Here is a 23,073-nt window from a genome sequence, read left to right on the forward strand (position 1 = left end):
CACCTTAACGGTTTCCCACTGAGCGACCAGCCACTGGCTGGTCCGCTCAGATAATGGTACGTGCTCCAGTGAGAACTGGATCTACACACGTCGGTGGTTGCTGTCTAGATGGCATTCTATTCAGGATTCCTGTGATGTGGCTGGGACGTGGCCGCGCCCCCCTAGTGGTGGGCACGGTCCTGGGTGTTGCTTCCAGGTAATTGACATGCCCTGAGCTGGAAGTTTGTCCCCTGATTATATAGAGTGGAGGGCGGAACAAATCAGAATCCAGCCAGGGAGTTTCCTCTCTGGAAGTATATCAAGAAAATGCTTCTGGGTTCGCGCTAGACTGCACTCTCCCATAGCGAGACCTCACTGGCAGTGTCTTGGCAAATTATGTTTTATTGCTGGCAGTCAAAGGACTACTTAAGCCCTATATACTTCATTATACATCAAATAACTAAAACATATATTATATATTATCATTTTTTATACTAATTATTTGTGAAGTCAGTCTATGATAGTTTGTCGCTTATCGGTGATCTATTTTGCTAGGCCTAGGCCTATTTGTGGAATATATAACTGCATGCCACCATCACTGGAAAATACGCAGGAATATCCCCATTATACAGTGAGATATAGGAAATAATCTGACAGGAGTTAATCCACAACTCAGCAGTGAAAATAAAACTCTCACTGGTATAATGACTGATGTTGATACTGATATGCAGTTATAAATTCCACAAATAGGCCTATGCCTTGCTAAATAGATCACCCATAAGCGGTAAACTATGGTCTATAATAGTCCGACTTCACAAATAATTAGTATAACAAATTATAATGGTCACAATGTTTAATAGCATTTTTTTTCTTACATTTCTTTTTTAGCCGATCTACAAGCTCACAAGCTGTCATGACGTGAGGTTGTGCAGCCTATATAATTCCGTTATTGGGCTTTAATGGCAATGTGTACCAATATTATGTTTTAATGCAGACTAATACAAATAAGGCAGCATAGATGCATAAGAATTGAATAAGTGTGGAAAAACTCATTGGTTTGTGATCAGATTGACTGCTTAATGAACAGTAAAGGCAATAGGATTAGTTAAACCTGGCTGTTAGCCTGGGGCCTGTTTCACGAAGCCTAGATTGGGGATCAAGCCGGGATTTATCAGCTATCCTGGATGCATTTATCTTGGATTAGCCATGAATCAGTTTCATGGAAGCTGAGTTATCTCGCCAGTTAACCATCCATGAAAGCAATGCCACATTAGTTACCATGGAAATGTATCTGTGAAGTTAGGTCCAGACCAGGCTAACTAAGTTTTTCCACACTTATTCAATTCTTATGCGAAAATCGAAGATCTACAAGCCCGAATAAAACTTTTCTTTTGGCGGACAGGGGTCCACGGGTCCTTGTGGCAGCTGGGGACCCCCGGGTGCCGAAAGGAAAGTTTTTCTATTGTAGATCTTCGATTTTCGGCAGAAAAAGGGCGTTACCTCCGTCACAGTGGGTCCGCGAGGAGCACACGGCGGTGCCGGCAGCGGGTCTGTGGGTCACACCCCGGGACAACTGCAGCCGAAACACAGAGGTATCAAAGAGAGAAATTAGAAAATGATTCTAAGAGTTTCAGCAAATCTACCTAGTAAAAATTCTGCCCAATGATATGTTTTCAAAAGACCAATGACAGCTTTTGTAAACACGCCCACTTGTGACAGCACACCCAATTATATTGCACTTGTAATGGCACTTGGTGTGAACACGCCCATGTTCCAAAGACGTGATCGAGCATTCAGCCTGACTTGACAAAGTCTTACTAAGAAACAAGTCCAAATAAACAACTACATTTTAGAAACAAGACCAAATAAACAACTACACTTTAGAAACAAGACCAAATAAACAACTATACTTTAGAAACAAGTCCAAATAAACAACTACATTTTAGAAACAAGACCAAATAAACGACTCTACTTTAGAAACAAGTCCAAATAAACAACTACATTTTAGAAACAAGACCAAATAAACAACTACACTTTAGAAACAAGACCAAATAAACAACTACACTTTAGAAATAAGGCCAAATAAGCAACTACACTTTAGAAACAAGACCAAATAAACAACTACACTTTAGAAACAAGACCAAATAAACAACTACACTTTAGAAACATGACCAAATAAACAACTACACTTTAGAAACAAGACCAACTAGAAAAAGTGCTCCTCGGAGCACAGGTCTCCGCCAGGTCAGGTAGGTTATTGTGGGCCAGCAATGTTCAGAATTTGCCAATCAGGCTGGAATATAAAAAAATCGGACGGAACCATCTTGATCACTTGACTATAGAGATAATGTGTACTGATTTGCATGATGTTTGGACAAAATTTGTAGGAGTAATATAAAAAAGAAAAATCGGCCTCCTGGTGGTGCTATAATAGGGCAATGTTAAAAGGGTAGCGTTTGTTCTTCAACGTAGTGCGAATGTGCGTGCAAAGTTCCACCGCAATCGGATGCTGCGTTCATGATTTGCAGCATTTTGTTCAAAACGGGCCACTCCTGCAAACTTTGGATGTCAATGTTAGCCAATCAAGATGGAATATGAAAAATCAAACAGATCCATCTTGATCACATGACTATAGAGATCATGTGTACCGATTTGCGTGAAATTTGGATAAAATCTGAAGGCTTAATCTCAGAATATGTGTTTTACATAAGTCGGCCTCCTGGTGGCGCTATAAAAGGCTAATGTGAAAAATACAGGGCAGATGTTTTTTCTTGGCCTCTAGAGAGTCTGCGTGCAAATTTTCATGCAGATCGGTGCAGTTACAGTTAAAAATGCAAATTGGCCTTTTGTAGCGCCACCATGAGGCTGATTTGAAAATGTTCAAGTGCCATTTCTTCCTCGGCCTAGTGGGAATGTGTGTGTGAAATTTCACAGAAAGCGCAAGCTGCGTTCATGATTTGAGGCATTTAGTTAAAAATGGACCAATCCTGCAAACTTTGGAAGCCAACCTTAGCCAATCAGGATGGAATATGGAAAATCAGACAGATCCGTGTTGATCACATGACTATAGAGATACTGTGTACTGATTTGCGTGATGTTTGGATAAAATATGTAGGAGTAATTTAAAAAAAATGGGTTTTGCACAAATCGGCCTCCTGGTGGCGCTATAACAGGCCCATGTCAAAAACTTGGGCCAGAGGTTCTGAATTGGCATCCAGGGAGTGTGTGTGCACAGTTTCGCAGCGACCGGGCCAACGTGCCAGAGATTAGTCGCTAGAAACAAGCCCAAACTAGAAAAAGTGCTCCTCGGAGCACAGGTCTCCGCCAGGTCAGGTAGGTTATTGTGGCCTCCTGTTGGCGCTATAATAGGCTAATGTGAAAAGGGTGCCATTTCTTCTTGAAATCGGACACTGCATTCATGATTTGAGGCATTTTGTTCAAAAAAGTGTGTTTTGCTAAATTAGACCTGCTGGTGGCGCTATAACAGGCAAATGTTAAAAGGGTATCATTTGTTCCTCAACATAGTGTGAATGTGCGTGCAAAGTTTGACCGCAATCGGACGCTGCGTTCATGATTTGCGGCAGTGTGTTCAAAACGGGCCAGTCCTGCAAATTTTAGATGTGAATCTTAGGCAATCGGGATGGAATATGAAAAATGAAACAGATCCGTCTTGATCACATGACTATACAGATCATGTGTACCGATTTGGGTGAAATTTGGATAAAATCGGAAGGAGTTATGTAAAGAAATATGCTTTACATAAGTTGGCCTACTGGTGGCGCTATAAAAGGCAGATGTGAAAAATGAAGGGCAAAGGTTTTTCCTTGACCTCTAGGGAGTGTGCATACAAAGTTTTACACAGATTGCAGTTATACTGTAGGTAAAAACACAAATCGGGCTGTTATAGTGCCACCATGAGTAAAAAAAATCTGAAAGACCCGTTTCGTTTCATGACTATAGAGATACTGTGTACCGATTTGCGTGATGTTTGTAGAAAATCTGTAGGAATACTGTGAAAAAATGAGTTTAGCAAAAAGGGGCCTGGTGGCGCTATTACAGGGCCATGTGAAAAAATTAGGGCAGGGGTTCTGAATTGGCATCCAGGGAGTGTGTGTGCACAGTTTCGCTGCGATCAAGCTAACGGTGCGGGAGATTAGCTGTCCACAGACGGACGGACGGACGGACGGACAGACGGACAGACAGACGGACGGACGGACGGACGGACGGGCGGGCGGACTGACGGGTGGACGGACGGACGGACGGACGGACGGACGGACAGGGGGTAAAACATACTCTCTCGCCATGCCTTTCGACCTGGCGGAGACAACAAACAACTACACTTTAGAAACAAGACCAAACTCTCCGCCAGGTCAGGTAGGTTATTATGGGCCAGTAATGTTCGGAATTGGCCAATCAGGATGGAATATAAAAAATTAGACAGAACCATCTTGATCACGTGACTATAGAGATAATGTGTACCGATTTGCATAATGTTTGGACACAATGTGTAGGAGTAATATAAAAAAGAAAACTGTTGCAAAAATTGGCCTCAAGGTGGCGCTATAATAGGGCAATGTTAAAAGGGTGGCATTTGTTCCTCAACGTAGTGCGTATGTGCGTGCAAAGTTTCACTGCAATCGGACGCTGCGTTCATGATTTGCGGCATTTTGTTCAAAACGGGCCACTCCTGCAAACTTTAGATGTCAATTTTAGCCAATCAGGATGGAATATGCAAAATCTAACAAATCCGTCTTGATCACATGACTATAGAGATCTTGTGTATCGATTTGCGTGAAATTTGGATAAAATCTGAAGGCTTACAATCAAAAAAAATGTTTTACATAAGTCGGCCTCCTGGTGGCGCTATAAAAGGCAAATGTGAAAAATGCAGGGCAAAGGTTTTTCCTTGGCCTCTAGAGAGTGTGCATACACATTTTTACACAGATCGTACAGTTATAGGCAAAAACACAAATCGGCCTGTTATAGCGCCACCATGAGGCTGACTTTAAAAGTTTAAAGTGGCATTTCTTCCTTGGCATAGTGGGAATGTGCGTGCAAAATTTCACGGAAATTGCATGCTGTGTTCATTTTTAGAGACATTTTGTTCAAAACGGAGCAGTCCTGCAAACTTTGGAAGGCAATTTTAGTCAATCAGGATGGAAATTGAAAAATCTGAAAAACCTGTTTCGTTTAATGACTATAGAGATACTGTGTACCGATTTGCGTGATGTTTGGACAAAATCTGTAGGAGTAGTGTCAAGAAATGTGTTTTGCACCAATCGGCCTCCTGGTGGCACTACAACAGATCCCTGTGAAAAATTTGGGGCAGAAGTTCTGCTCTGGTATCCAGGGAGTGTGTGTGCGCAGTTTCACTGCGAGCAAGCCAATGGTGCCGGAGATTAGCTGTACACAGACAGATCGAATGACGGACGGACACACGGACGGACGGACGGACGGACGGACGGACAGGGGGTAAAACATACTCTCTCGCCATGCCTTTCGGCCTGGCGGAGACAATAAACAACTACACTTTAGAAATAAGACCAAAAAAACACAACCCTCAACTACCAATATTTACAAGAGACTTTACAGAAAAACAAGCCAAAGTCACTTATAATAAACAGACATGGCAACAATGGACCTCACACACTCACTACCTTGTACATGGACGTCTGTCCAGAGCACCTGATTGGATGGCTGACCTGTCAGTCATACACAGGGAGGCCAATCCCATGGTACCTCTCTCATAAAGACACCTCCCCCTATGTCAGTGTCATCAACTTGATGGGGGGTTCAATAACATAGACATGTAAAGGTAGACGCCTCCTCCGGCTCTGAGGCGTCTGTATCTCGGGCGCGCACCAGCTTCCGCCCTCAGTCGCGTGCGTCACAGAAGGGGACGTTCGGTAGGCCAATCAGAGGCCTACGGAACGCCCCCTTCTGTGACGCACGCGACTAAGGGCGGAAGCAATACAAGGGTATTGCGATACAGGTTGCTCCAATGAACTGCAGAGGCCAATGAGGTATCTAGGTTTCTATATCTATGTTCAATAACTATTAGGGCATAGCAGCCTAGAATCAAGCCATCCAGGGTCCTGATGAATCATGACCATAAAACGTTTGATTCTGTGAAAAAACTTTTTTGAAAACGGCAAAACAAAGGGTATTTATTAAATATAGTATATCATATAATTAAATATAAAATAAAATAAATCACAGAAAAAAATGTTTAATGGTCATGATTCACCAGGACCCTGGATGGCTTGATTCTATGCTTAAATTAATTGATATATAAATAATTTTGGAAATGTCAATGGGAATAATGCATTGAGTATTTTGAAGTGGAACCAAGATATATTTAAAGAAGGTAGGGTCATCTACGTCATTTTCGCTATCATGCAATTCCAGCCGGCAGATTCGTCGCACCATGGGAGCCAGACTGCAGCCGTGAGTTCAGTGGAATGCATTGGAGTTAATGAGAGCCCGGTGGATCAGCTCATGGACAAAATATATTTCTGAATAACTGAGACCTTTGTAAAGTAATTGCTTCTGGAAAATAAAAGAAGACATATCACACATTGTTTTCTGCTGTGTTGCTTTTCGATGTGTCCACTGTATAAGTTTATTGAGCTATCTAAAGAGCACAAAGTAGGCGATACTGCCGACTGCCGAGACAGAAACCAGTGTTGCCATGTCCACTTATTATAAGCGACTTTGGGCTTATTTTTCTGTGAAGTTGCTTGTAAATATTGGTAGTTGCGGGTTGCGGTTTTATGGGCTTTTTTCTAAAGTGTAGTTGATTATTTGGACTTGGGCTTCACCATTTTAAAATTATTTTAACCAGTGGTTCTTAATTATGTTTATGTCATGGACCCTCAAATTAATATGTATTTGTCCCTAACCCCCATCTGAAAGTACCAGATTTGTGTTGTTAGTGTTTCAAAAATCCTCAATATTTCACATTTTACTTCAAGATGTTTTTAAAAATAGCATATCTACAAGCTCACAACGCGTTGTGAGCTTGTAGATCGGCTATTTTCAATGTATACAGTAAAGGTTTAAAGTGCTCATAATGGCCTAGCCCTAGTGCAAGTCTTCAACAGGGGTCCGCAACGCCTAGGGGGTCCACAAGGTATTGCAGGGGGTCCGTGAAATTGTTGCTTGATTAGACAATAAAAATAAAAATAAATGATATATACATATACAAATATTTGTTATATATGTTTTTAAATATCCATTTGTCTTCATATATTTTTTTTTAAAACATTTTCCACATTTATGTATTAAATAAATGATGATATCTATTAATTATTCTGTCCATTTTGAATAGCTTGTATACATGATTATTGTGCAATTGACAGATTGTTGTTCTCGGTTAATAAGGTATGTTTATAAATGGCAGTGCGGCCACCCTACTCACTGTACCCTGTTTGTTTAATATAAAAGCCCGAATATATTAATCTGTCTATTATTTTTAATAGCTTAGTATTGATGCACATAACATGTATGTTTATGAAACACAATTGTATTCATAATTATACAATATATGGGGTCGAGGTAGGTTAGGGGGTCCCTGCTCCTTCTCCCCATCAGTTTGGGAAAACGTTGAAGACCCCTGGCCCCCGGTGCTTCTTTTAGGCTTGTTTTCCTAGACCTGGTTGCTTATTTCTCTCACACAATCTGGCAACACTGCCAAAGACGATTTTTATACAGTCTATGGACGATACATGCCGCTGTTCAGATGCCTCAATAAAATTATACAGTGTGCTAAAAAAATCCGAATTGATTGGATAAAAACCTGTGATATGTCTTCTTTTATATTCCTGAACCGATTATCTGACAAAGGACACAATCATTCAGAAATAGTGTTTGTTCACAAGCTGGTCCAGATGGCTGCCATAGACTTCATAGTATTTCACCAAACTTCCTGTTCCAGTTTTGGCTCCCATGAGCATCAATGGCGTCTGCTATGCAAGCAATGGCGTCGGCCCGCCCCCTAGGCTGTCCCTTCCTTGTTTTCTAATTTCCTTGAGTGGAACCTAGAATAAATAAGAAGGATGGATTACAGGGGTGTGCTGGGGGCGTGTCCCAGCGTAGTACCGGGGTATTGCACATGCGCAGTGTTATCAGGAAGTGCACGACGGAGTGTTCCAGCAGAGGCGCTACATAAAAACCCCCAGGATCCCTTCTCAGTCGGTCGAGGTGTGTGTTTGTTGTTCTCTCCACTCAGCACCTAAACAGCTGGAGGTTTGTAATTCTAATACACAAGTGGACTAAATGACTTACATAGTTATAAAGAACAACAACAAAGTGACATAAACCCCCATATCCAAGTTTGGGCTAATATTCATTCAGTGATGCCACACAATTGTGCCTATTATGGCACTAAATAGGCCTACTTGTTTTGGCCATATTAACATTTAATTTCAGCAAATAAAGATCTTCAGCAGGTCTCCGTGGCTACTGAAGTGACACAAAACAAACACTACCGTTTAAGGGTCACACGCTGCCATCTACTGAGCCTTTTTGTATGTTCAGGCAGGATTTTACTGCGCATGTGCAATACCCCGGTACTACGCTGGGACACGCCCCCAGCACGCCCCTGTAATCCATCCTTCTTATTTATTCTAGAGTGGAACCAAGATATATTTAAAGAAGGTAGGGTCATCTACGTCATTTTCGCTACCATGCAATTCCAGTCGCCAGATTCGTCGCACCATGGGAGGCAGACTGCAGCCTTGACTTCGGTGGAATGCATTGAAGTGGACGAGAGACGGTGGACCAGCTTATGAACAAAAAATATCTATGAATGACTGAGACCTTTGTTAAGTAATCGCTTCTGGCAAATAAAAGAAGACATATAACACATTGTTTTCTGCTGTGTTGCTTTTCGATGTGTCCACTGTATAAGTTTATTGAGCTGTCTAAAGAGCACAAAGTAGGCGATACTGCCGAGACAGAAACCAGTGTTGCCATGTCCACTTATTATAAGCGACTTTGGGCTTATTTTTCTGTGAAGTTGCTTGTAAATATTGGTAGTTGCGGGTTGCGGTTTTATGGGCTTTTTTCTAAAGTGTAGTTGATTATTTGGACTTGGGCTTCACAATTTTAAAATTATTTTAACCAGTGGTTCTTAATTATGTTTATGTCATGGACCCTCAAATTAATATGTATTTGTCCCTAACCCCCATCTGAAAGTACCAGATTTGTGTTGTTAGTGTTTCAAAAATCCTCAATATTTCACATTTTACTTCAAGATTTTTTTTTAAATAGCATATCTACAAGCTCACAACGCGTTGTGAGCTTGTAGATCGGCTATTTTCAATGTATACAGTAAAGGTTTAAAGTGCTCATAATGGCCTAGTGCAAGTCTTCAACAGGGGTCCGCAACGCCTAGGGGGTCCACAAGGTATTGCAGGGGGTCCGTGAAATTGTTGCTTGATTAGACAATAAAAATAAAAATAAATGATATATACATATACAAATATTTGTTATATATGTTTTTAAATATCCATTTGTCTTCATATATTTAAAAAAAAAACATTTTCCACATTTATGTATTAAATAAATGATGATATCTATTAATTATTCTGTCCATTTTGAATAGCTTGTATACATGATTATTGTGCAATTGACAGATTGTTGTTCTCGGTTAATAAGGTATGTTTATAAATGGCAGTGCGGCCACCCTACTCACTGTACCCTGTTTGTTTAATATAAAAGCCAGAATATATTAATCTGTCTATTATTTTTAATAGCTTAGTATTGATGCACATAACATGTATGTTTATGAAACACAATTGTATTCATAATTATACAATATATGGGGTCGAGGTAGGTTAGGGGGTCCCTGCTCCTTCTCCCCATCAGTTTGGGAAAACGTTGAAGACCCCTGGCCCCCGGTGCTTCTTTTAGGCTTGTTTTCCTAGACCTGGTTGCTTATTTCTCTCACACAATCTGGCAACACTGCCAAAGACGATTTTTATACAGTCTATGGACGATACATGCCGCTGTTCAGATGCCTCAATAAAATTATACAGTGTGCTAAAAAAATCCGAATTGATTGGATAAAAACCTGTGATATGTCTTCTTTTATATTCCTGAACCGATTATCTGACAAAGGACACAATCATTCAGAAATAGTGTTTGTTCACAAGCTGGTCCAGATGGCTGCCATAGACTTCATAGTATTTCACCAAACTTCCTGTTCCAGTTTTGGCTCCCATGAGCATCAATGGCGTCTGCTATGCAAGCAATGGCGTCGGCCCGCCCCCTAGGCTGTCCCTTCCTTGTTTTCTAATTTCCTTGAGTGGAACCTAGAATAAATAAGAAGGATGGATTACAGGGGTGTGCTGGGGGCGTGTCCCAGCGTAGTACCGGGGTATTGCACATGCGCAGTGTTATCAGGAAGTGCACGACGGAGTGTTCCAGCAGAGGCGCTACATAAAAACCCCCAGGATCCCTTCTCAGTCGGTCGAGGTGTGTGTTTGTTGTTCTCTCCACTCAGCACCTAAACAGCTGGAGGTTTGTAATTCTAATACACAAGTGGACTAAATGACTTACATAGTTATAAAGAACAACAACAAAGTGACATAAACCCCCATATCCAAGTTTGGGCTAATATTCATTCAGTGATGCCACACAATTGTGCCTATTATGGCACTAAATAGGCCTACTTGTTTTGGCCATATTAACATTTAATTTCAGCAAATAAAGATCTTCAGCAGGTCTCCGTGGCTACTGAAGTGACACAAAACAAACACTACCGTTTAAGGGTCACACGCTGCCATCTACTGAGCCTTTTTGTATGTTCAGGCAGGATTTTACTGCGCATGTGCAATACCCCGGTACTACGCTGGGACACGCCCCCAGCACGCCCCTGTAATCCATCCTTCTTATTTATTCTAGAGTGGAACCAAGATATATTTAAAGAAGGTAGGGTCATCTACGTCATTTTCGCTACCATGCAATTCCAGTCGGCAGATTCGTCGCACCATGGGAGGCAGACTGCAGCCTTGACTTCGGTGGAATGCATTGAAGTGGACGAGAGACGGTGGACCAGCTTATGAACAAAAAATATCTATGAATGACTGAGACCTTTGTTAAGTAATCGCTTCTGGCAAATAAAAGAAGACATATAACACATTGTTTTCTGCTGTGTTGCTTTTCGATGTGTCCACTGTATAAGTTTATTGAGCTGTCTAAAGAGCACAAAGTAGGCGATACTGCCGAGACAGAAACCAGTGTTGCCATGTCCACTTATTATAAGCGACTTTGGGCTTATTTTTCTGTGAAGTTGCTTGTAAATATTGGTAGTTGCGGGTTGCGGTTTTATGGGCTTTTTTCTAAAGTGTAGTTGATTATTTGGACTTGGGCTTCACAATTTTAAAATTATTTTAACCAGTGGTTCTTAATTATGTTTATGTCATGGACCCTCAAATTAATATGTATTTGTCCCTAACCCCCATCTGAAAGTACCAGATTTGTGTTGTTAGTGTTTCAAAAATCCTCAATATTTCACATTTTACTTCAAGATTTTTTTTTAAATAGCATATCTACAAGCTCACAACGCGTTGTGAGCTTGTAGATCGGCTATTTTCAATTTATACAGTAAAGGTTTAAAGTGCTCATAATGGCCTAGTGCAAGTCTTCAACAGGGGTCCGCAACGCCTAGGGGGTCCACAAGGTATTGCAGGGGGTCCGTGAAATTGTTGCTTGATTAGACAATAAAAATAAAAATAAATGATATATACATATACAAATATTTGTTATATATGTTTTTAAATATCCATTTGTCTTCATATATTTAAAAAAAAAACATTTTCCACATTTATGTATTAAATAAATGATGATATCTATTAATTATTCTGTCCATTTTGAATAGCTTGTATACATGATTATTGTGCAATTGACAGATTGTTGTTCTCGGTTAATAAGGTATGTTTATAAATGGCAGTGCGGCCACCCTACTCACTGTACCCTGTTTGTTTAATATAAAAGCCCGAATATATTAATCTGTCTATTATTTTTAATAGCTTAGTATTGATGCACATAACATGTATGTTTATGAAACACAATTGTATTCATAATTATACAATATATGGGGTCGAGGTAGGTTAGGGGGTCCCTGCTCCTTCTCCCCATCAGTTTGGGAAAACGTTGAAGACCCCTGGCCCCCGGTGCTTCTTTTAGGCTTGTTTTCCTAGACCTGGTTGCTTATTTCTCTCACACAATCTGGCAACACTGCCAAAGACGATTTTTATACAGTCTATGGACGATACATGCCGCTGTTCAGATGCCTCAATAAAATTATACAGTGTGCTAAAAAAATCCGAATTGATTGGATAAAAACCTGTGATATGTCTTCTTTTATATTCCTGAACCGATTATCTGACAAAGGACACAATCATTCAGAAATAGTGTTTGTTCACAAGCTGGTCCAGATGGCTGCCATAGACTTCATAGTATTTCACCAAACTTCCTGTTCCAGTTTTGGCTCCCATGAGCATCAATGGCGTCTGCTATGCAAGCAATGGCGTCGGCCCGCCCCCTAGGCTGTCCCTTCCTTGTTTTCTAATTTCCTTGAGTGGAACCTAGAATAAATAAGAAGGATGGATTACAGGGGTGTGCTGGGGGCGTGTCCCAGCGTAGTACCGGGGTATTGCACATGCGCAGTGTTATCAGGAAGTGCACGACGGAGTGTTCCAGCAGAGGCGCTACATAAAAACCCCCAGGATCCCTTCTCAGTCGGTCGAGGTGTGTGTTTGTTGTTCTCTCCACTCAGCACCTAAACAGCTGGAGGTTTGTAATTCTAATACACAAGTGGACTAAATGACTTACATAGTTATAAAGAACAACAACAAAGTGACATAAACCCCCATATCCAAGTTTGGGCTAATATTCATTCAGTGATGCCACACAATTGTGCCTATTATGGCACTAAATAGGCCTACTTGTTTTGGCCATATTAACATTTAATTTCAGCAAATAAAGATCTTCAGCAGGTCTCCGTGGCTACTGAAGTGACACAAAACAAACACTACCGTTTAAGGGTCACACGCTGCCATCTACTGAGCCTTTTTGTATGTTCAGGCAGGATTTTACTGCGCATGTGCAATACCCCGGTACTACGCTGGGACACGCCCCCAGCACGCCCCTGTAATCCATCCTTCTTATTTATTCTAGAGTGGAACCAAGATATATTTAAAGAAGGTAGGGTCATCTACGTCATTTTCGCTACCATGCAATTCCAGTCGGCAGATTCGTCGCACCATGGGAGGCAGACTGCAGCCTTGACTTCGGTGGAATGCATTGAAGTGGACGAGAGACGGTGGACCAGCTTATGAACAAAAAATATCTATGAATGACTGAGACCTTTGTTAAGTAATCGCTTCTGGCAAATAAAAGAAGACATATAACACATTGTTTTCTGCTGTGTTGCTTTTCGATGTGTCCACTGTATAAGTTTATTGAGCTGTCTAAAGAGCACAAAGTAGGCGATACTGCCGAGACAGAAACCAGTGTTGCCATGTCCACTTATTATAAGCGACTTTGGGCTTATTTTTCTGTGAAGTTGCTTGTAAATATTGGTAGTTGCGGGTTGCGGTTTTATGGGCTTTTTTCTAAAGTGTAGTTGATTATTTGGACTTGGGCTTCACCATTTTAAAATTATTTTAACCAGTGGTTCTTAATTATGTTTATGTCATGGACCCTCAAATGAATATGTATTTGTCCCTAACCCCCATCTGAAAGTACCAGATTTGTGTTGTTAGTGTTTCAAAAATCCTCAATATTTCACATTTTACTTCAAGATCTTTTTAAAAATAGCAGATCTACAAGCTCACAACGCGTTGTGAGCTTGTAGATCGGCTATTTTCAATGTATACAGTAAAGGTTTAAAGTGCTCATAATGGCCTAGTGCAAGTCTTCAACAGGGGTCCGCAACGCCTAGGGGGTCCACGAGGTACTGCAGGGGGTCTGCGAAATTGTTGCTTGATTAGACAATAAAAATAAAAATAAATTATATATACATATATATATACAAATATTTGATATATATATATGTTTTTAAATATCCATTTGTCTTCATATATCTTTTTAAAACATTTTCCACATTTATGTATTAAATAAATGATGATATCTATAAATGATTCTGTCCATTTTGAATAGCTTGTATACATGATTATTGTGCAATTGACAGATTGTTGTTCTCGGTTAATAAGGTATGTTTATAAATGGCAGTGCGGCCACCCTACTCACTGTACCCTGTACATGTATGTTAAATATAAAAGCATGAATATATTAATCTGTCTATTATTTTTAAAAGTATTGATGCACAATAACATGTATGTTTATGAAACACAATTGTATACATCATTATACAATATACCCCCCCCCCCCCGAAGTAGGGTAGGGGGTCCCTGCTCCATCTCCCCATCCCCTGGCCCCCGGTGCTTCTTTTGGGCTTGTTTTCCTAGACCTAGTTGCTTATTTCCCTCTCACAATCTGGCAACACTGCCAGAGAGGATTTTTGTAGTCTATGGACGATACATTCCACTGTTTAGATGCCTCAATAAAATGATACAGCGTGCTAAAAAAATCCGAATTGATTGGATAAAAACCTGTGATATGTCTTCTTTTATATTCCTGGGCCGATTATCTGACAAAGGACATAATCGTTCAGAAATAGTGTTTGTTCACAAGCTGGTCCAGCTGTCTGCCATAGACTTCATAGTATTTCACCAAACTTCCTGTTCCAGTTTTGCCTCCCATGAGCATCAATGGCGTCTGCCATGCAAGCAATGGCGCCGGCCCGCCCCCTAGGCTGTCCCTTCCTTCATTTCTAAACTCCTTGAGTGGAACCAGGAAGTGGCCGCAACTGCTATGCCCTATAAGCATGTGTAGCCTGGAGAGGGCGCCAAAGAGCAACTTGTGGGTGAGGCACCCACATGGCCAGCAGTGGCCCTGTGTGTGTGTGTGTGTGTGTGTGTGTGTGTGTGTGTGTGTGTGTGTGCGTGCGTGCGTGCGTGCGTGCGTGCGTGCGTGCGTGCGTGCGTGCGTGCGTGCGTGCGTGCGTGCGTGCGTGTGTGACATTTGAACATTCCTTCCGTCATACTGTCTGTCTGTCTGTCTGTCTGTCTGTCTGTCTGCCTGCCTGCCTGCCTGCCTGCCTGCCTGCCTGCCTGCCTGCCTGCCTGCCTGTCTGTCTGTCTGTCTGTCTGTCTGTCTGACAGTCTGGCCCACTTCTGTCTTGTCTTTACAGTGGCACAAAATTGTCCTGTTTTAAGTCTCTTCCAACAACACATGATCATTAGCCTCCTTCAACCACAGTCAGCCAACATGCACAAAGCAATGACACATGCACTCATATTATAGGTTAAGGTTTAAACAATTAAAACAGGTTTGTATCGTATTGCACATACAACTTATCCTGTGTAAAATAATAAAGCATTTTGATTCAAATGATTTTAACAATTCAAACCTGAGCTGCTGATCCATATTTACCAATAAGCAGTGGTGTAAAGTAACTAAGTACATTTACTCAAGTACTGTAATTATTAAGTACAATTTGTTGGTGTTTTTTACTTTACTTCCAGTATTTCCAATTATCTGTACTTTTACGACTACTTCACTACATCTCAGAGGCAAATATTGTACTTTTCCTTCACTACAATTATTTGAAAACTTTAGTTACTAGCAGATCCACAAGCTCACAACGCGTCGCAATGCGACACGTTGTGAGCTTGTAGATCTGCTATTAAAAAAAAAAGAGATTTTTTTTTTTACTTTTGGTACTTTAAATACAATTTGATACCAATACTTTTGTACTTTTACTCAAGTACATTTTGAATTCCGGACGTTTACTTGTAACAGAGTACTTCTAAATTGCATTATACTTTTACTTAAGTAAAACATTTGAGTACTTTTTCCACCACTGCCAATAAGTATTTACACATCACACAAACCCCCAAATTCACTCACAATAAAAACAAGACACAACCCAGCGTTCATATAAATATGAATCCTGTTGTGCATTGAATTCCATATTTTCCATTCAGAATCTTACCTGTTCTTGTGGTGCAGTCAAAAGAAGAAGTGTGTACTGTGTGTAGAAACCTCCATGTTTACTGCAGGTCTTACATGATTGGACACAGGACCTGTCAATCAAAGGCAACATGTCATCAGTAGATATTTTGATTGGTTTAGAGCACTGACTAGGCGTGGCCAGTGCACGTAGGCATGACACACGGATACCTGTAAAAAAGAGAAAAGCAACACAAAAATTGCAAGGATGGGGCGTAGCACAGTGGAATGTGTTAGTGGAATTTGTTGAGTCAAATACCAATTAAGGGTCTTGTTGTGTTTGCAGGCACATATAACACATACAATGTACACATACAACACATTGTTGAGTGTCGCTAGGCAACCGCCTGTCAGGTGAGCAGCTCAACAGGGAGAGTCAGTGGGGCAGAGGCGGTGCGGGGCCAATCAGGCCACGCCCCCAGCTGGACTGCGTCATCGAGGGACGCTACATGCCAATCTACCTGTGGAATCAACCTGATTTGAGCGCACCTGCGTTGGCCAGCTGGGGGGGGGGGGGGGTTTCTGTTATACATAGGTTTCCGCGCGACGTCATCACAGAGTAGAATGCGCAATCTGCGCATGCCCGGGGTAGAACGAACCCGGAAGCGCCCTTCACTCTGTTGTTGTGTTCGGGAGTTAGATAGTCATAATGCTGCTATTATAGGCATAATAGGCATAATGCTGATATCTCTACTACTCAAACAGAGAGCGTCTCCTTTCAAACCCCAATGGTTCTAATCAGCCCCCCGCCCACAGGAGTGGCCCAATTCTCTCACAACTTGCTACAAAAATCCCTCATGCAAAACTATATAATCTCCTACCTTTCATTTTCAACCTTCACATGTGTCTCCTTCTCTAATAATCAAAAAGTGCTATATATTTCATCTCGCAATTTTCTTCCGGATGGTTCGTTTTGCACTTTTTTTGCCACATCGGTCACGGGAAAGAAATAAGCGCTGCCGTGGTCTATGGAAACGAGCCCAAAAGTGCACCCAAATAAGCCCAAAATCGCTTATACAAACAGTCAGACCTGGCAACGCAGCCTACGCCAATCATGCGTGAGAGATCTACAAGCTATGGGGCAGAGACGCCACCGTATCTTAGCAACTACTACAGCGCTCACTCTCATTGGTCGTGTCACGCTAACAGCAGTCTCCAGACAATGGCATCGCAGACAGCTTGCTGTTACTGCAGTAGCCATCACAGTCAGTCCCAGCAATGACGGACAGGGCGCTGTGATAGCTGCCATGTCGCTAACGCTAACGTGGTTGTCATGCCTGCAGCGGCTGTGCAATCACTTTGTCAACAATGCACGTTCGTGTGGTGAATGTCAATATTGCTGCTCAGTTAGTCCATTGTAGATGGTGTATGTTTGTGTGTGTCTTCTGGAGAATGTAGCTCCACAGCAACTACAGTAACTAACGTAATGGCAGGACCGCCCCGTGCAACGCATATTAGGCTGCATTATGGTCATGTAGTAATTTCAGATAATTACGCTCCGATTACAGCAGTGCTTATCAACCCTTTCACGCCGCCGCACCCCCCCCCCCCCAAATAAACGTACTTGATCTGGGGACCCCCCCATTCTGTTTGACTCCGTTCCACAAGTACATATTGTGAAAATAGCCGATCTACAAGCTCAAAACGCCTCACGTTGAGAGGCTTTGTAAGCTTGTAGATCGGCTATTTTCTACATGATTGCCTCTTTCTTACATTCTTTGACAATGTGGCCCATGTTTTCATAGTATAGTTTGTTGACTACTTTTGTTGCAGAAATGCTCATTTCCTTTACTTTCCTTTTTTTATTGTCTCCGCCAGGCCGAAAGGCATGGCGCAAGACTATGTTTCACCCCCTGTCCGTCCGTCTGTGATAGCTAATCTCTCACATCGTTGACTTGATCGCAGCAAAATAACAGCCCGATGAGTCAGTGAGAGCTGGATAAACGAGGTAAAATGTGTCAAAAGGAGTCTGTACGGCTGTCGATAAATCAACACATGACGTCGGTGGGAGAGGAGATATTGTGTCTTTTGGACAAACAGCAGCGTCGTGCTGATGTTTGTTGTGTCAAGCAGCTTAATGTCAGAGTGTTTGTGTTGGAGCGCCTCAGTGCGGCTGCAGAGTTCATGTGCGACCTCTTCCACAGAGAGACAGAGACACTAGAAACTCTGCTGGGGGAAAAAACACTGCTGGCCATTGACTTTCATATGGACATTGATCTACACACTGCAGGTATATCTGCTACACACACAACATCAAACTACACACTGCAGGTATGATGCAGCGTTTGCATTACAGCCAGCATGCCAGCGTAGTTCCCATATGGTTTCAAGGTGGGCTAAACCATATGGACCCCATGTCAGCAATGTCAGCGGCATCCACTTCAGTCCCAACTGTGATGCCCATGCAGGCTATAAGTAGCTTCTACCTGGCCCTTAGGTGGGCCCCAACTACCCATTTTTATGTGGGACCAAGGCGGGTCCTACCTGGGTTTGCCCATGCAGGCTTTAACTGGGTTCTACCTGGGCCCTAGGTGTACCCTAACCAACCACAGTGCAGTGCCCATCGCTCCAATTGTTGTGACGTCAGGGCTCTCAATACTGCACATTGGTGGAGGAGGAGGGGCCGCAGGGCGACCGCACACATCGCTGAACCAATGGTAGCCCACGGATGTTTCCTCTGGGGATTTACAATCTGCCCCTCTATGCCACATATCATCCGCACTACAGGGTCTTCACTGACCGAGCCACGGCACCACTGACCCTCATGACGCTACGCCACCTATATGAGTTGCCAAGTGGCCGCGGGCGCTACGTGGGCGTGGCCGCGGGCTAGACGCGAGCCCCCGCGTAGCGGGGGCGAGCTTCTAGTTATATACAAATAAAGGACAAACAGATCCAAATTCCGACAAATCATTTTTATTGAGTAAACAAGATATTACAAACTGCATAATTTAATCTACTTTCATTAAACCCGGTGAAGACCATTTCTTTTATGAATGTACATTTGACCAGAGCTGCTGCAGGTAATAGTGCCCTCTATAGGCTCACCCCTCCACTGCGCGCACAGCATCCTCTCATGTTTACAAACCACCTGTTTCCGCGGGAATTTACTGGGGCAAGAATCTGGTGTGGGAAACATCCTGCGGACGGACCGGAAGTAGGAAGCAGCGGCTCAATGTGTTTACATTTGCCAGCAGAACGTAGCTGTAGCTTCACAGGTCGCATAGCGATTCTGACTCCAAGAACGTAGTAAGTCTTTTATCTCTGCTTTTCTCTCGCTTAACGTCTCAATTCCATCGCATCCGATGCGAAAAGTTGGCTAAGAAACTTGAACTTAAAAAAAAACTCCCAAAGCTGTGTATGTATGTTCATTTCACTTCGTGGACAAGAGACCCACACGGGACAACCCATATCCAACGCTGCTGTTGGGTGAGAGACCTCCAGAGGAGAGTATCGTTCAGAGACATTTAACGGGTAAGATTAATTTCTACAAGGCATTAAAACAAATCTGACCTGGCCTGGTCCACGGCAGGGCTCATTGTGATTGTGTTGCAAGCGATTCAACCTATAGCAAACAAAAAGTTGCAACGCATTTATGATCACAAACACATGTACTAATCTGTCATTTGTAACGTCACACACACGTGCGCTGTGTGTGTGTGTGTGTGTGTGTGTGTGTGTGTGTGTGTTTGTGCGCGCGCGTGCGTGCGTCTCACACCCACGCACAGCGCTAGTTTTTTTTTTCTTCTCCACGCACCTTGCCAAAATAATGGCCTATTTCTAGCCACAAGCAACTCTTTAGGCAAAAATATAATTTCCCAAAAAGAATGATGTAGGCCATTATTTTAGGAAGGTGACGGTACAACCTTAAAGACAAAAAAGATGCAATAAACAAAGTTTTTCTTTTTTCAAAAAACTATGTGTCATAATCGTATGTTTAATTCAGTGCCTTAAGCATGGTGGTGTGTTAAACATGTACAATTACATCTGTCTCAATCGATAACAACTACTGCAATCCATCTCATTGTACACTAAATATGTCTGTACCCGCAGACGAGCCAGTTGCAATGTAGGCTTCAGAGGAGCCAAATCCCGTGGCAAAGAGCTCACATGATGTCCAGACACAGTGGTCAGACCCAGGAATGGAGGACCACATCTATGCCAAAGCTCCACCTACCAGGACATCTAGCGAGCTGACTGAACCATCCCTTGAGAGCTCACAGTCTGTTGCAGAGGATCTCCTAAAAGATGACGAAGACTGTCTTCTCTATCACAGGGATTCCTCTACTTGAATTCAACACTCTTGTGTCATGCTTACAAAGCTTTGCCCGCACATCAACAATGCTTGTTGTAGATGGACCAAGGACCTCAACGGAAACAAGTCCGCAAGGACTTTTTTAGTCGGACCTTTTAGACAAAAGTATTATAAATGTAACTGTGTTGTTTTACATTCTTTTGCCTAATACAAATTTCAATCAATCAAAGAAAAATGTAATGACATTAATGCAACCTGATTCAGCAAAACGCTTCAAAAGGTCACATAGTCAGGTTAGTAAAACATTGTCATTCTGGATAGATGTAATTGCTGAGCACACTAAGGATCTAATTCCATGGCTGCCTCGTGAAACCATAAAAGCTACTATGCCACAGGTTTTCCTGGAGAATTTTCCAAACGCTACTTGTGTAATTGACTGTACAGAAAGTGTTTTGCAGAAAGCAAAACATCTGGACTCAAGAACCTAATCTTACAGTCACTACTATGCTTGTAATACTGTGAAATATCTAGCTGAGCACACTAAGGATCTAATTCCATGGCTGCCTCGTGAAACCATAAAAGCTACTATGCCACAGGTTTTCCTGGAGAATTTTCCAAACGCTACTTGTGTAATTGACTGTACAGAAAGTGTTTTGCAGAAAGCAAAACATCTGGACTCAAGAACCTAATCTTACAGTCACTACTATGCTTGTAATACTGTGAAATATCTAGTTGTAATTGCGCCATCTGTAGTCATTATGTACATTTCAGATGCTTATGGTGGGAAATGTAGCAACAGATTCATAACCGAAAACTCTGTGCCCATTAATATTGTCCCTAAAATGGACAAAATGCTTGGAAATTAGACAATACTGTTTCTGGATTATCTCATTAGAAATTACATAAGCATTTATTCAGGTCTCTCAAAACAGAAATACATAAAATACAATTAACAGTGATGTGATTGTGATCTACATTGTGTTGGCTTTACATTAACTCTCCTCTCAGATTTACAAGGGCTGCACACATTCTAACATGAGAAAAACTTAAAATACTTTTTAACATTTTGAAGACTTGTGAAATGGACATTTTGTATAATGAGTACTTTCACTTGGTTACTTAGTTATGGTAAGTGTAAGCCGTGTTTGTGCGCATAGCGTCTCTCACAGTAAAATCCTCAGTGTTCATTATCCAGACCAGTTGTAATTGTGAGTGTGCAAATAGAATCATGCTTTCATTTGTACAGTCATAGTTATCTTAAGAAGGTGAGAATAGCCACCACACAATACAATACATGTCCTTTCCTTTGTTGACAGTGGGATAATATGAAGGTCATATGCAAATTAGCCTTGAGGTGGTCTTAGAATGTCAACAAACAGCACGTGTTTCCTCGCCGACCCAAATAGACTACCCAAATAAAATACTGGAGCACTTGGCTTGGGCCTGCACATTTAATTATATTCATCTACCTATCTGCGTTGCATTTTTACTGCTGTTGATGCTATGACCTCAGCACGGGGACTGATGGTTATCTTGAAGGATAATAACGGGTTCATAAATGATGTATTGATTACGTGAATCAGCTGTGTCGGGAGGTATCTAAAACATTTAGGACATGTCGTAATAATGGATGCGTACATTTACATTAGCCTACTTAGAACTATGGACTCCACAAAGCGATACGAGGCCACTTCTTAACGTCATCATGCATTAACACATGCATGATGTGTTAATGCATGTGTACTAGAGTGCCCCACACGAAGCACTCTAGTTTAAGCCATTAATTGTCTCCGCTAGGCCGAAAGGCATGGCGAGAGAGTATGTTTTCCACCCCGTCCGTCCGTCCGTGTGTGTGTGTGTGTCCGTCCGTCTGTGACCAGCTAATCTCCGGCACCGTTGTCTTGACCGCAGCGAAACTGTGCACACACACTCCCTGGATGCCAATTCAGAACCTTTGCCCCAATTTTTTCTCATGGGCCTTTTATAGCGCCACCAGGAGGCCGATTTGTGCAAAACATATTTTTTGACAGTACTCCTACAGATTTTGTACAAAAATCACGCAAATCGGTACACAGTATCTCTATAGTCATTAAACGTTTGCAGGAGTTCTCTGTTTTGAACAAAATGCCTCAAATCATTAACACAGCATGCAATTTCCGTGAAATCTTGCACGCTCATTTCCATTAGGCCGAGGAAGAACTACCATTTGAAAATTTTCAAATCAGCCTCATGGTGGCGCTATAACAGGCCGATTTGTGTTTTTACCTATAATTGCACCGATCTGTGTAAAACTTTGTATGCACACTCCCTAGATGTCAAGGAAAAACCTTTGCCCTGCATTTTTCACATCTGCCTTTTATAGCGCCACCAGGAGGCCGACTTATGTAAAACACATTATTTTATACTACTCCTTCCAATTGTATCCAAATTTCACGCAAATCGGTACACATGATCTCTATAGTCATGTGATCACGACGGATGTGTTTTATTTTTCATATTCCATCCTGATTGGCTAAGATTGACAACTAAAGTTTGCATTATTGGCTTGTTTTGAACAAAATTCCGCAAATCATGAATGTACCGTCCAATTGCGCTGAAACTTTGCACACACATTCACACTTTGTTGAGGAACAAATGCCACCCTTTTAACATTGGCCTGTTATAGCGCCACCAGCAGGTCTAATTTAGCAAAACAGATGTTTTTAACAAAATGCCTCAAATCATGAATGCAGTCAGGGTCCAATTGTCGTGCAAGG

The 23,073-nt window shown here is 41.9% G+C and overlaps 1 long non-coding RNA gene across 1 annotated transcript; it reads right to left on the bottom strand.

Annotated features, from left to right (window-relative positions):
- Positions 1-8,112: 8,112 nt before the first annotated feature.
- LOC311033689 lies at positions 8,113-13,119 on the bottom strand. Its single transcript, XR_014599527.1, has 3 exons — positions 12,773-13,119; positions 10,496-10,741; positions 8,113-8,464 (listed from the first exon to the last, which is right to left on the bottom strand). It is a non-coding gene; the product is annotated as an uncharacterized lncRNA (long non-coding RNA).
- Between the last annotated feature and the right edge of the window lie 9,954 nt (positions 13,120-23,073).

This window comes from Gymnoscopelus microlampas, assembly GCF_963454915.1.
Source record: "Gymnoscopelus microlampas genome assembly, chromosome: 18".
NCBI classification, from domain to species: Eukaryota; Metazoa; Chordata; class Actinopteri; order Myctophiformes; family Myctophidae; genus Gymnoscopelus; species Gymnoscopelus microlampas.